This window comes from Daphnia carinata, chromosome 1 (assembly GCF_022539665.2).
Source record: "Daphnia carinata strain CSIRO-1 chromosome 1, CSIRO_AGI_Dcar_HiC_V3, whole genome shotgun sequence".
Lineage (NCBI taxonomy): Eukaryota > Metazoa > Arthropoda > Branchiopoda > Diplostraca > Daphniidae > Daphnia > Daphnia carinata.
The window spans coordinates 8,254,150-8,267,874 of NC_081331.1; the positions used below are offsets into that span (position 1 = coordinate 8,254,150).

At 39.6% G+C, this 13,725-nt stretch overlaps 1 pseudogene; it reads right to left on the bottom strand.

Moving 5' to 3' along the window:
* Positions 1-2,047: 2,047 nt before the first annotated feature.
* On the bottom strand, positions 2,048-3,636 carry LOC130702710 (uncharacterized; annotated as a pseudogene).
* Positions 3,637-13,725: the final 10,089 nt, after the last annotated feature.

Sequence of the window (13,725 nt, forward strand, 5' to 3'; positions counted from 1 at the left end):
AAGAAAAAGAAAACTGAAAAGAAAGAACATAAAGTGAATAAACTAAAGAAAAACAGGCAAATTTATCGTATGAAATACTGATGCTGTCTCATGGATGAGCTAAACTCGTGTTCTTTCATGTGCAAGCCATGTCGTGATTTTTTATAACAATACACTAGCATGCTTTCCATGATCGTGGAAAATTTGAAGAAAAAAAAATCTTAGATTCATTTTAAAAGGTTTAGTGTCTTCACTAATAACAGACTCCCATAAAAAAAAGTTCTTCATGGTATAAAATAATTACAATGGATTTGTAATTGTTCTTAGCTTTCTTAACGTCGCACGTTGTAAGTGCAAAGCTTCCTTACATTTCACTGCAGTGTGTGATGTGTAATGAGATAGCCAATAGCTGCTAGAAAATGAGCATAAGGAGAAAAACAGGACGCGAAGAACGTAAAAAATCATTTATAATTGCTGGAAAAGCGCGAGTTCTTACCAGAGACGTAGATGGTTCTCTCGTACTAAAGGTGAGGATAATCTTTAACAAAAGATTGCTCTTTAACAAAAGCCAAGCATAAACTATTTAGTTTGACTCATAGACGTTCCTACGCAAATTGAATATTCCAGTTTTGCTCGAACTATTTATTGCTTGGGTGAAAAGCTCTCCAAGCCTAGATAACAGTTAGCAGTCACCGCCTGGACTAGTTCTAGCAGTAGGTTATGATTTTAATACATTTATTTGGCTCTTTGTAATTGTGTAAAGAATTGAAAATGTGATAAGGAAATAAATGGTGTGAGAATCAATATTGAATTATAATATTCTTTTTTTTTGTCATTGCCTCACACGATAGTTTAAGTTTGTAACATTATTCCTATAACGTTATTTATCAAATGTTAATAATAATAAACTAGTCTTCGTGTTAACATATCTTTGTTCCCAGCAACCACAAAAGCCCCGAGGAACTCATTCAGTTTCCATATTCACAACGAATCAGTAGTCTTTACCTATGGCATAAGCATCGACAGAGGGAAGTTATAAGGGAGATGGACTTGGGGTTGGGGGGAATGATCAAAGAGGGTGGACAGAACAAGGCTAAGTGCGAAAAACATATTTCTTATATTATATTTAAAGAATTAAGTATTTCAATAAACAAAAATTGTGAAAAATGAACTTTATTTAACGGGATATTAGCAATACATAAATACTAACATAATCCGAAATCAGATTGCTACCGAATAAATAATCAAAGATTAAGTAGCGTACATACGCTAACATTGTTTCATCTCGGCAAACCTTATAGAAGGTCACGGTTTCAGCAACCTTTGTACATTCCAACTTCCACGGAATAGGAGGTGGGAAATACTTTTTGGAAACAAATTAAAGTTTGTAAAAACATGGAAATTAAGCGGAGAAAAAGGCCCAGTCCAATGGAGAAAAAGGCCCACTTTTAAATTTGGAAAAAATGGGCCTTTTTCATGTGGGCCTTTTTCGTATGAGCCTTTTTGTTGGGCCTTTTTCGTCTGGGCCTTTTTCTCCGCCAATCCGATATGCTGTAAAGTGGTATGGAACTACACCCATAGGGGGTAGTAAACCACCTACGGAAAAAGTTTAAAGAATTCTTCAAATCGGGTTTAGGCCGATGCCTGAAAATGGAAGCAAAGTTGGTATTGAAACCTGACGCACAACTCATTTTTAGGAAAAAAAACACCAGTGCCTCTTACCACTCTCTCAAAAGTGAATATCGAGTTAGCCCACATAGCACATCTCAGCCGTCGGATGTCCGATCCATGGCCGAATGTCCGTGTCTTCTATGGGCTGGCCCACGGATGTCCTTCGGCTAGTCTGGTTGGATGTCCGATGGATGTGCAAAAATGATGTCCTAACAACATCCCTCGAGCAGACAAGAAGATCTTCAACAAATTTTTTTGAATATATTGAAAATAAAAATATTTTTAATAAATTTTTACTAAGTAGTTGCATTTAACTCTAGAACCGTACATACCTTTTTTTGTTGTAGTGTGTAGGGAACACACAACCCTGAATGAAAGTGACGGCACACAAACAGAATTATTTAAAAGATCCAATCTATTTTCGTCAACTTGTAATAAAAAAAAGGTGAGGCAGTACGAGGAGGACATAGCCAACTGTCGTTTGCTCATTATGGACGGAAACATCGAATTAACGACCATGGAGTACATCCTTGACCTCTGCCGCTCTACCAGAGTTCCAGGTAAGACCCCAAACAAGTTTCTGGTAAAACTACTTTACATTTAAAAAAAAGAGAAACATTACAGCTCACTCAACGATTTAAATTTAAGCAATGGACGGAGGTGACATTGTGGAACGGAATGATGGATAAAGAGATTCACAGCTGCAACTGTTTGTAGCCCAAATATTTGAGGGTGAGGCACACATTTTCAGATGTAAATCTGGCTGCCGTGTGATTGCATCTGAACAACTAGATTGCTGTTGGCTTTCTTGCGTTCCACTGTCCTCTTGGCGTCATTTTTAGAATAGTTTGCTTGGTTTAGAATTATTTCATGGTGAATTGCATGATGAGAACTTACGAAGTAGAAACTGGCTGTGGCAGCCATTCCGATGAACATGGCGATTACGGCAAACGCGTACGACCAAGAGAGGTAGTTGAAATTTGGGTAGGGCATCCAGTCACGTCTCCAACATTGTCCACCAAAGACAGCCACCGACAGGAAGAGGCAAAAGGATTTCAAACCATTCATTAGTGCACAGGCAGACAGGATCTGCACTGGTATCGGAATGTGAAGTTGAGCGGCCAACGAACAAGAAGCATTGTTGAGGCAATGTGGGCAGAGCAGGAAAATATCAAGGCCAGCGTCATAAAAACCTGCACTGCCATCAGCCAACCTTTGGAGAGCAAATGAAAGAGTTGTGAAGTAGCCGGCAAAGGAAAGTGTGACTCTAAATTTACCTGGCAGCAACCATTCCCAAATCACAAAGTATGTCTTGCTGAAGACATAGTGGCAACCATCAACGAGGTCATCAAATTGGTAGTTTGGGTAACGGAATCTGCTAAAACAAAACTCCCAGAGACCCATGTTCTTGAACGGGCTGTATGTGTCTTGCCAAGAGACCAGCCAATGTGGACTGTAAACAAAGGGTAAATTGGCATATGAATGTTTGACAGAGAATTGGTTGGGATTACCTGGCAAATGACATAACCAACAGCATAAGTGATATAAAAGACAGAATGGATCCCAACATCAGTAAACCTGTTAACGAAATAATTTCATTCACGTCATGTTGACAGTTACAGGCGCAAATCCACTTGTCGTATTTGTGAAAAACACATATAATACATGGTATTTAGAAAAATAATGGCCGCCTTTTTCCCCTATATATTAAATCAGCATTGTCAGATAACTTAAATGGCAGTGATATGTTCCAGCAGTTTATTAAATTTAAATTTACTTGAAATTACTATTTAATATGTAACGTAAAAACATCTACTTAAATTTCAACAGTGTTTTTATATAAGATAACTGTTTTATTAATAATAATTATTTGATGAGCAATTTTTTGAGAAGATACCATTTACCTGTGTTTAGGGAATGAACACCAAAAGCAAAAAAAATGGTAGTTCCGACTTCTTTCGCATGGGGATCTAGCGATTCAGGCATTCGCTCGGTAGCTGCCTTTGAGTCATGTGCTTTGTATGGTGTTGTGTGAATTTTTTGAAAATTAGCAGAACTTGGATTTTAAAGTGTGCATGAAAGACTTGTGAAACGTGTTCGTCGCGCTGCCCAGCTGCCTTGCCGTACCCGCCCAGCTACCCAGCTGCCTTGCCGTACCCGCCCAGTCACAACGTTTGGTAATTTTTTTTAAATTATTAAAATTTGAATTAAATTAAACTTCAGGTGTTGTCTGTTTGTTTGTTTTTTAAATGTTTTCTAGAAAACCCACCTGATCGCAATAGGGGGAAACACCCCAAGAACAATTGTTAGATCGATCGCCCGGCGGCTTATGACCAACGAACTAGGCAAATCTTTCAGCTGGTTTGGACATCGTAATAACAAAAAGCTAGCCGATACCAACATCGGAAAAGTGATAATTGGTATTTATTTTAAATATTCATGTTATCCGTTTCATTCGTTTATAATACGTATTGATCTTTCAGCTGCATCGGTACGTAACACGCCATTGATTACAGAGGCAGATGTTAAATCAGCCATGATTGACATGCTGCGACACTGTAAAGACAAACCTCGCACGGTACCTGTCCTATGAGTCCCATCATCATTCCATTCATCATCCATTCACAAAGAAAAAAATTGTATTTTTTTTATGTTTCTCGTCTATATTCACAGTCAGTCACAGTCACACAGATACAGTCAGCCCGAATAATGTTGAAGCAATGTTTTGTTTTTGTTTTTGTAGTCAGACAAATGATTTCTTTATGAATCTGTTTTCCTTTTTTTGTTTTTGATCTGCATATGGTTGTGCAACACAAGGTTTCTCATGTTCATTAATCTGGTCATGTTTCAATACAAAGATCAAAAAATAACAACAGTCTTTTCTATTTCACGATTTTATTTTATTAATCAATAAAACGAATGAATATGCAGATATCCCTTACATGTCCAAATTATAGCCGTAAGAAGTCCGGTCAGATATCCTTCGGATGTCTGACGGCGCTGTTTAGGGCGGTCAAAACCAACAAAAAAAACATCCGTCGGACATCCAAATCGGATTTCGGGCTGTCCGACGGATGTCAACAGGATGTACCTTATATCCGACCTCGACATCTAGCGGACATCCCACGGCCAGACTTGTGCTATGTGGGAGACCGCTTAGTTAAGGAAAAATTAGTTTACTCGGTGGATTATAGCTATTGAGCAGCACCAGTGGTGGTAGCACAGAAAACCAATGGGAAGATCAGACTCTGTGCGCATTTCTCAACAGGTTTGAATGATCAATTTCAGTTACACCATCATCCACTACCGAAAGCAGAAGAAATCTTCGCAAAACTAAACGGAGAGGAGTGGTTTGCCCATATCGACTTTTTGAATGCCTATAATCAGCTAATGGTCGAAGAAGAATCCCAAGAGCTACTAACGATTAACACTCATCGAGGGCTCTTTCGTTTCAAACGGTTAGCTTTTGGAGTGAAATCAGTCCCACGCATTTTCTAGAAAGCGATGGACGCAACCATTGCGGACCTGCTGGATGTCAACACCTTCTTAGACGACCTGATCGCTAAGGCCCGTAGCCAAGATGAATAAGCCAAAATCTGGAATTGGTATTTAAACGGCTACAGAAGTTTTGATTCAGAGAACGTTTGGGAAAATGCACCTTTATGATGCCAAAGATTACATACTTGGCGTTCGTTATTGATAAGAACAGACGACGTCCTGTGTCGACCAAGGTCGAGGCTATTCCAAAAATGCCGCCACCACAAGACACCAATCAAGTCAGATCTTTCCTTGGGGTGATCCATTGAAAAACAGACTCGCATGATAATGCAATTGTGTACACAGAGTTTGAAGGAATGCATACCCATCTGCTCTTTTAAATCTGAAATGTTCGCTGTGGCTTCTTCCAATGGATCATCAAGGGAGTCAAATAAGGCATTTCTACACATGAGACAGTTGAAGAGACGTTCAACTTTTAAAACACAATATCCAGCAATGTAGGCAAGACACTGGTTTGTAAAAGTATTATTCATGATGGAAGCATTTAACTCTACTACATTACTGAAAAGTTCAACCTCTACCTCCATCTCAGTGTCAATAGCATCATTTTCTATTTCACAATTCAGGTCCTTTAATATTGCAAACGGAAGAGGTGAACAGTTAGATGACAAAGAAGCTATAACACCACCATTTTTTATAACTAGAATATTTCTTATGACATACTTCACTTGAATTGATGTGGGATTATTATTTAACCCAACCCTTAACCGGACTATGCTAAAGAAAGGCTCCAGTGGATCCTGTTTGGTGAGTCTCGTGCATACAAAATCCAAAGGCTTTTCTTGATTAATTCTATGCAAGCGATATTGTTGATTTCATTGTGGTAGTGAAACGAAACCGAAAATCACAGCCTTCCGTTTACTGGCACTTACTAACTTGCGGGAAGTAAATGTCAAAGATTTAACACAATTTTGTAATCCTTTCGTTCGTTTTAAGTTCTTTTTCTTTTTCCAACAGGCTGGAAAGTGTCAGTGGTGCTCTGTCATCTGTTTTCTTTGTCGTTTGTTTTGATATTCCACGAGTTCAGCATGTCGAAAATCTTGTTGGACTTCCGGCAGTATTCCTCGTACTTCTCGTAAACTGCAAAAAACACCACATTTAAAAGGTAAAATCATTTGTATACCATAGGGAAAATATAACTTTACATTTGGGTGTTTCAGATCATTCCGTAAATGGTGAAGAGTATCCGCAGTTGAATTACTAAAGATTTGAGCAGCAAGAACTACTTTCATCTTGTGTGTGCCAATGTCGACGTGGTTTTTAGTTAACTTGTTACCAAGACGAAATCCTAGACAGTTTTGGTATTCGAAGAGCTCGGTAATGTACGACCATTTTGCCGGTTTCGGAAATCCAGGTATAAGAATACCTTTCGGTGTCTGTGCTATTAAGTTACAAGTCAATTTTAACATATGGCAGGTATCTATCATCACGTTAACGTCTTTTTTGGTCTTAGGATGAAGGAAAAAAGTTTTCATCGCAGCGTATTTCATACGGTTGGTTTTCATTTTCTCTGGAGTGTTTTTTGTGCGCCGGCTAGGAACAGATTTCGGTGGTTTTTGGGGAATCCTGATGTTCGCTCCAAAGGCATTGAACATCGTTAGATTTGCCGACAACCCATCGAAAGTAACTGCTTTTACATTTACGTTGAATTCATGACAAGTAATATCGTTCGTCACGTCATCGTTCAGCACTTTCGACTGGCCTAGCCCGGTTAAATGGTTCATAAATCAATAAACCACAGACGATCTCCATTTTCCATCTAATCCTACAGCATAGAACACTAAGACTTTTGTAGCAAGAATTTGATGATCTGTTTCCCGACTGGAAGGTTTGTCATCTGGGAAATCGGTAAATGCCATATATTTGTTAAGTTGTGGGTTGTAGCACAACGCCTTCTTGATAGACATTTCATCGAGACTAAGGGTTACATCTTGGCCGTGTGTTCCTTCAGCAATGTCTGTCTTTATCTGAGCTAAGGCATTCTTTAAAATCCCGGAAGAGCAACCGACTGGTAGCGGCAAAGACTTGGAATGACCGGCAAAGTAAAGGTCCTTCTAAGTTTTTCATACGCAGCGTTCGAATAATAGCTTAGATTTATTGCCAGGGCTGGGATGAATGAAGAGTACCTACGGTCTTTAGCTCTTTTTCCAAAATTCCATTTTTTATTCAAAAAGAGTTGGTAAGCTGTTTCGGACAGGTCTCTTTTTCTTGTTGCGTTTTTTCTAACTTCTTTTATATCGTGGCATTCTTTTGTGGACTTTTTTAGCTGCTGCTTTAAAATTGAAATTTTGCCAACTTTGATGTTTAAGTCCTTCAAATTCTGACGCTCACGAAGAGACATCGCAGTAAGTGTTTTTTACGGTAATTTACTCTTTTGAGGTAACCATTTTCATACTTGAACTTTATGCGCAGCCAGCGAGTTTCTTTTTCAAGTTGACGAGTATGATTTGCGTATTCTTTTTTTAAACAACTGATCTCTGTGAGTTTAATGACGTCGTCAATACACATATTTTTTGTGATGAAGAGCTCATATTGTTATTAAATAAAACTTGCTCAGAATGGCAACGCGCACCATCCTCATTAAACTCTTTTTCTAGATCTTTGTAAATTACAGGTAGACAGGGGCTGGTAGGAGTTTCATAGCTATGATCTACCCTTTGTCTTTTTGTGGGACTGGTAAAATCCACGACGAGTTGTCTGCGAACACGAGGTAAAGAAATAATGGTGGAGTTGTGGCATTCAACGCTAAAGTTCATGTCAACAGAAACGATGTCAGATTCACTGGTACATTGCGTATTAACCTTGGCAGGTCTATTCAAACTAACAATATCCCATTCATTTTCATGCTGGTGTTGGGGTCGCTCAGTTCCGGTGTGTGTGTCTAAATCAGATTAAGTTTACTGTTGGACAACCTATTCGATTTACGGCGAGGAGTCCAAGTTAACAAAGCGGAATCAAAGTGAATTGAGCACAACACGGAAGATTTTGAATGCTTAAATCCAGGTGCACAATGTTTCAGCCAGACATGGAGTCGCTGATCATCAATGGGAAACTTATGAAATGAAACTGATCGATCACTTCTCTTTGAATTACACTCGACGGTACTACAGGGCCGTGGGAGGAATTTGAACAATTTTTACATAAAGAGAAGAAGAAAAACACGTCTAGAACGACTAAGACCACTTGCTTAACTGAGTTGTATATTTCACAGGGTGAACATTCGATAACAAGCTACAGGTACCCTGGGAATTAATGCCAAGCAAAACCATTTCTGAGAGTCGACCCATTTTGATTCTTCGAATTTTCATCGCCCTCCTATGAGTCACGGAACTTTTGTTATGAGTTGTCATCTGGCGAATTATCTGACTCTCCTCGCCTCCAACCGCCTTTTTACCTGCAGGAATTCGTCTGCTAATGAGGAAGGGAGGGAATTAGCCGCTAGATGTTGTGCCAAATGTGTCGAAAAAGTTTCCAGACAGTCACGAAGGCCAGACGTAAATGGGGCTACTTTGGCTCTCTTTTGGGGAATGAATAATAGGACTACGAGGGTGCACTACGGCGCGAAAAAAAGAGCAGCATTTGTTTTATAATCTAACACGTGATTTTGCATATCGCGGCATATGCAGAATCACTATAATTTGTACTTAAAAACGGCAAGTTTTAATTTCTAGGCAACTTTTGCTTTATTCCCAACTAGCGTAGTTACCGATTTTCCCTAATTCCAACATTTTGGATCATAGAGCGCTAAAATAAAAGTGCGCTACGGCGATTGCGCCTACCGCTAGAGGCAATGGAGACAAGGAGTTAGGGTTGAAAATTGTGGCAAATTTGAAATTATTTCTGTCACTTCCAATCTTCTTTCTTCAACTCACGGGATTTGGATTTTTGACCTTGAATCTACTGAATGGTTGCTTATCTGTTTACCTGAAGTGGAACTTCAGGTTATTCGGTATTATGTTTGTCTGCCCCGGGTTGCATGTGACCTGGGTTAGTATTCTCTGGATCATAGCGCTAAGTCTCGTCCTATATATATAGGTACATAAGGTGTGTTTTATTTTTTCAAATACTGGAGACTAAGAACAGGATAATTACCAAAACATCATCTTGGTAAAAGATGTATTAGTTATTAATATTTTTCATTGATATTATTTTTTTCATTCATTATACAGCACGAATTGGCTCCGTTCTTTCAAAATAAACAAGGAAAGATAGTCATAAGACTTTGAAAACTATTAAAAAATCAAAATAGTTCAAGTTGTGAATCGGAAAGAAGTAAGGTTTTACTTTGATGGAAAATAAGTATAACATCAAAATCTTAAATGGAATTTCTCCTCACGCAATGAATTATCGTTTAACTTGGAAAACTTTCACCGAATAAAAAATGTGACAGAATTAAAAAGCATATTTGGATGAAGAATTAATCCCGAAATATTGCTATGGATTGTTGGACAGAAACGGACCAAGGCGTTAAAATTTTGTTGTATTCTAGCGGACATACATAGACTCAGTTGTTACTGCAAGACGTTGCGAGACACTTTGCTCGAAGGTTCGGGACACTGAAGGCTAGAAGAACCGAACTAAAATGTAGTAAAACGTTATTGACAAAAGAAACTACAATATCTCAAAAATAGAACAGCTTGTTGTGACCTTAGGAAAACAAGCAGGATATTCATTTCCTTTTCAGTGAAATTTTGAATCTTTTATCTTTATATGCTGTTGTTATGGAGATGTGGCAAAATGTGTAAGCTAATGGTAACAAAAGAAAAAGGGCAGATTCTGGACCTAAAACTAAAGCAGTTATATATATATATATATGCATGATCAAATACGTCGTCCGCTTTAGTGGCATGTCGGCAGTCAAAATCTTTGACTATTTCATCCCATACGTTTTCGGTGGGATTCATATCCACACCCACAGAAGGTCACGGCAGCAGTCCCATTTGGGGATGCTCTCGAAATCATTGGGTGATGTTGCCGGCTATGTGGATGGGGGAGTTGTCTTGTACAAAATGAACTTGGCGAACCCATGGAAGAAGTTCATTTTCAAGAATATCTATATACTTCTCTTTTAGAGCCAGCCGTTAGTTTTTATAAATGGACCGGCTAAAAACTATCCGGAGAAGAGTTCAAATGGCCTATCACCGTTTACCACGTATTTTTTTCATCAATATGCTATGGAAATTAGTATTAAAATAAAGAAACGGGATTATGGTAGCGGAAAAAATCTTAAATAGACAAATAAACTATATTACTATTGAATATTATTAGTATTATAAGTATTATAAGGATTGTTAATTTTTAATTCCTTCCGTGATTCTCTCCTAAAAACGATTAATTTCACGATCTTACAATGGTTGGTATAGTCACTGACAATGCCTACAACACAGCTCAGGCTGACGAAATTGTTAAGATACAACTATTATGGCTAATGGCTCAACATTTCGTACTTTGCCCGTACTTTCAGAACTGTAGTCAAAGGCTCTGGCTAAAAAACCAACGATTATTCAATTCTAACATGGTAAAGAGCGCATGTTACTTACTTCCATCAAAGTGTTCTAACAGCAACGTCGAATTTAAAATCGGTACGCAAAAAACGAACAATAAAGCTTTTGGCTCAAGACGTGGTCACTAAATGGAACTCGACGTTGGTAATGGTTGCTAGTGTATAGTCGTACTTTAAGGCGTATGTACAAAATTCTCTTATCACCTCCCATTTATTGTTCAAATTGGAATTTACATGAATGTGAGCGGGGAACTCTTTTCTCGGCCTAAGAAACGTTGCGGCCTTTCGACGAAGTAACTGGCCTATCATCCCATTATAACTCGTTGATTTCGGAAATTATTCCTTCCAGTCGATTGGTAAAGAATTTTTTGAATCGGTGAAGGCAGCAGCTTGATTGTATCGTACAAAGCGGAAAGGAAATAGTGTCAGCGTGATGCACACTCACTTCAGTATACAAGCGATACAAGTCAATATTGAAGTTTATTAGTACAATTTGTGGCAATGTCTAATCATCGCAATTTTTCTTTCCATTGAGAAGCACATCCTCCGTTGTTCCAACAATGTTTTGGATAAATCTGAGAATCGGACAAAGACTCGTTTTACGTTTGGATTTTACGCCATCACGCATCTTAAAGAAAGATTATTAATGAACCTTAAAGGAAGATTATTTCTCATTTTGAATGTCTGACACTCGCTTATTGATGAAAAATAATGGAATAAAGTGTAATTGAAGATATAGTGGACAATGACGGTTTTGGCATCGTAATTGAGATCTATAGGTTGAAAAACTGAAATACCGAGATCTCGATCGCCGAACAAAAATTGTAATTAAAATCCATGTTTGGCTACGGCTCGTAGCTCTAATTTTTATTATTTGATGCTACTAAATAACTATTTTTTTCTCCCGTAGCCTAGCGGGCCTACAGAATTTAAAATTGACAGTCAATAGTTCCAACATTGCCGTACCCCGAACATATTTTAATTAATAAAAACGAAACTAGTTGAAGAATATTAGGCTTGTATATTAAATGGTTCTAATTTTATAATCGGCAAAAGTGCTAAATGCATGAGTTTGGTAGTTAATTTCATTAATAGTTTTTCAGCCGCCATTTCTTTAAATGTTAGTATATCGTAGCAGTTCGCACCGAAGAAAAGCACCGAATTGATCTGTTTCACGGGGGCCGAACCAGATCGCAACAGATCGGCCATTGCTGGAATAGAGCGGATCGGTTTACCCGAATGCGATCGATCCCTACTGTATCTCTAATCCAAATTTTTTATTCAGCAAAACATGAAGTGGCAACACTGTTCAAAGTAATTTCAATCTAAAATCGTATGAATAACGTGATATTATATTCTAAGCGCCTCTTTCAAAAATAATCTCCTCCTTCCGCAAATGGAGTCCTCAGAATCAACAGCTGAATATTTACACGAGCTTTTCTCCACATCAAATATTTTGCCAGGAGATCCAGCTTTAGTTCTATTTGAAAATAGCCATGGAAGATGCTGCCTTTACGCACGGACGAGACAGAAAAAAGGGGACGTTGGGAGAAACTAGAATTGTATTTCTGGCGTATGGTTGCCAGTCCACATGAGAAAAATAACAGGTAATGGTGCCTTGCTGCGAGCAGGTTACCACGCGAGTCTGTCGAAATAGACAGGTCGACACGAAAGAGAAATACTGGTACCAGCCAGTATTAACACAAAGAAAAACTCAAGTTAGTTAAGTGTTGGTTGCCTGCCAGTACTTGAGCGAAAAAAATAAAAAGAGGAACACAGGACAAGTAATGGACACGCGAGTAGAATACTACGATTGTTTAGAGGAGACGACCGTAAACGGACAGGTGTTCTCTGCTATGTGCGGTAATCGTCAGTGGTAAGGTGTTCGCTGACTCCGTCCTTCGTTCCCGATTTCCCCATCTCCGATCCTGACGTTGCCAAATTAGCAACATCGCCGGTTCTGCGATTGTTTTGATCAATCGCATCTTCTCTTACATGGACGGATTCAATCAATAGTTGCTCATGGACGGGACGATGGTATTCCGTGCCATTGGTTTGGACATATGCTGACCGGACAATCCCATCTCCACCGACGACGACTTGGGTGACTCGGTCGGTTGGCCAAATACCACGGGGAGTTGATGAGTTTATAAGCACGACGATATCGCCGACTTCGAGATTCGGATGATCCTGGTACCATTTTTCACGCTCCGTGAGGCTGGGAATTATCTCTTTCATCCATCGACGTCAGAACTGGTCGGCCATGGCCTGTGAGATACGCCACCTTTGTCGGCCAGATAAGTCGTCTTTAGAGAAGACGTCAGGCGGGGCATTCGGATTTGCGCCCCGTAGAAGTAGGTGATTAGGCGTGAGGCTCTCTGGGTCGGCTGGGTCGTCGCTGATGGCTGTGAGTTTCCGGCTGTTGAGAACGTTCTCAATGTGGGTGAGAGCGCTGATAAGGATTTCGTCGGAAAGCCGTTGTCTTCCCAAGACGGATCGTAAAGCGGTCTTGGCAGAGTGGACCAGGCGTTCCCATGCGCCACCAAAATGCGGGGCGGCTGGCGGGTTGAAGTGCCACTTGGTTGGTTGGCGGCCTAGGTGTTTAAGAATTGCGTGTTGGTTCAGACTTTGGAGGCATTCAGCCAGCTCTCGTTGGGCTCCGACAAACTTCAATTCATTGTCGCTATGGAAAAAAGCTGGGACACCGCGACAGTTTGGGAATCGGTCCAATGCTGAGATAAATGAGCTGGTGTCGAGTGAATACCCCATCTCTAAATGGACGCAACGATACGTCAGGCAGGGAAAAAGGCAGCCCCAGTGTTGACAGTGCGTCGTAGAATTGTCACTTCTATCGGGCCGAAATAATCAACGCCGGTATGTGTGAATGCGGGATAGCCTACCTTTAGGCGAAAGCTGGGCAGGTCGGCCATTTTTGGATGTAAGCCTTTTGCGTTCTTCCTTTTACAAGAGTGACACATTCGGAACACCTTTTGGGCAGTAAGCCTGCCTTTGGG